Consider the following 1,900-nt stretch of genomic DNA (forward strand, 5'->3'; position numbering starts at 1 on the left):
GGCACTCTCTCTAGATAATGATGGCTCACCCATAGAGAAGCAGAGAGAATGTGTCGAAGTCGGAGGAAACTGTGCGCATGTGTGTTTAGTGAGAGAAAGAAGAGAGTGAGGGAGGCCGATTGAGAGTGTATGTGAAGTGTATTAGTATGTGTGTTTGTGTGTGTGTGTCTCTGTGTGTGTGTGTGTGTGTGTGTGTGTGTGTGTGTGTGTGTGTGTGTGTGGATGCATGTCTGTCATTGCCAAGATGGAATCAGAGACTGGAAGAGGAGGCTGGGCTGGGACATAAAGACTAGTATAAAAATGAGTGGGCTGAACACGCTCCGCTCATACAGTGTACCCTCCCATCATGCAGGGCGACGATTTGCATGTGCACGCTAGCCTCGCAACGCATCAACTACAGTATGTATTCTGCATCTAAATCAACCATCAAAATCAAGCGTCGCTCTTTGGAGTTCCATGAAATGTATGCAAAATGTAGCTACTTCAGCATTAGCAGCTCGCTTTCTCTGCTACAACACTTGTTTTAATGCCTGCTGAATTCTAATGGTTGTGATTTGGAGCCATTAGTAAAGAATAGCAGAGAGCAGAGAGACTCATTCTTTTCTGAACAAGTATACGAGTGACCTAAATCATATGGAGAAAATCAAGCAGTGGTTGTTGAAAAGGTGTGGAATCATTTACTTCATGTTTACAGGTGTTTTTTTTTAGTCTTTGTTTAAAATTAGAACTATTCTGTTCTCTTCTGTTCTGTTGATGTTTGTGTTCTGGGCAATAATATCCTGAAAACTCAACCTCAAATCTTAAGGAAATCTCTACAAGTTAAGAGTAGTGATGACAAAATAATCCCACTTCAAACCAGTAAAATGACCAAAAAAAAAAAAAAATCAAAAAAATGTCTTGTGGAATAACCAAAACTTTTATAACGTTTGCAAAAAAAAAATTAGAGCAGACCCAATCACTTGTCGTAAGAAGCCAATTGATAAAATAGGTTTTCAGATTCTTTTAAATTATTGTAGATTGTATCACTGAGTTGCAGTATTATGACTGACTCATTAACATGCAAGCAAAATTGCATGTAGACGCTAATTGTACTTTGTATAATAGTTGATATTTTAATTTTATAGCCTGGTGTTTTGTAAGCTTTATGTTTTACATGTGAAATCTCCAGTATATCTGCCAAATTCATGTATTAGACTTAGTTTTTTTTTCCAGATGAAATACATATTTGGTAGAGTATAAAGCAGCATAAAATCAAAATATTCAAGTACAAGTACCTCAGTGGGCTATCTAGAAAGAGAGTGGTTGAAATACATGTAAAAAGTAAATGAACCCCTAGTTCTATGAAATAATAAACCATACATCATTAAGAATCAAAGCGCTTGTTTTGTGTAAAAATAAGACAGAGTGTTTTCTTTAGCTGACTTTGGCTGTGCTCTTTTTCTGCTCCTGGCCGGGGACACCGCTGCTGCACAGTGATTCTCCCCCACTGAGAGGAATCATGCCAAGTACTCCACAACAACACAACTGGAGAAATGAATGCAAAAATCATGCTGCATGGTATAAAATAAAAATTATTTCACCAATACCAACTATAAAGCACCAGAAAAATGTTAGTTGTCATTAATATGTGTCAGTGCTTTTCATTTTTCATTCATTAATACTGATGAGTATCATATTTTGGCTCTTGCGGGGCTGACACCAGGGCCGGCCAATTAGATTCTGGGGGTACCCAGGGGTGGCATTGGCCATCCCCCCCTTGGCTCTGCCCATGAAATACCTCAAAGCTGTAGGCATGTAAAGTACTTGAGTAAATGCATTAGGTTACTTTCCACCACAGGTTTCCATGTGAATGAGTAAGAAAAGCCTATAACACTGCCGAGCACAGCTTTATAGCAGCATA

Source organism: Monopterus albus, unplaced genomic scaffold, assembly GCF_001952655.1.
Source record: "Monopterus albus unplaced genomic scaffold, M_albus_1.0 scaffold54.1, whole genome shotgun sequence".
NCBI classification, from domain to species: domain Eukaryota; kingdom Metazoa; phylum Chordata; class Actinopteri; order Synbranchiformes; family Synbranchidae; genus Monopterus; species Monopterus albus.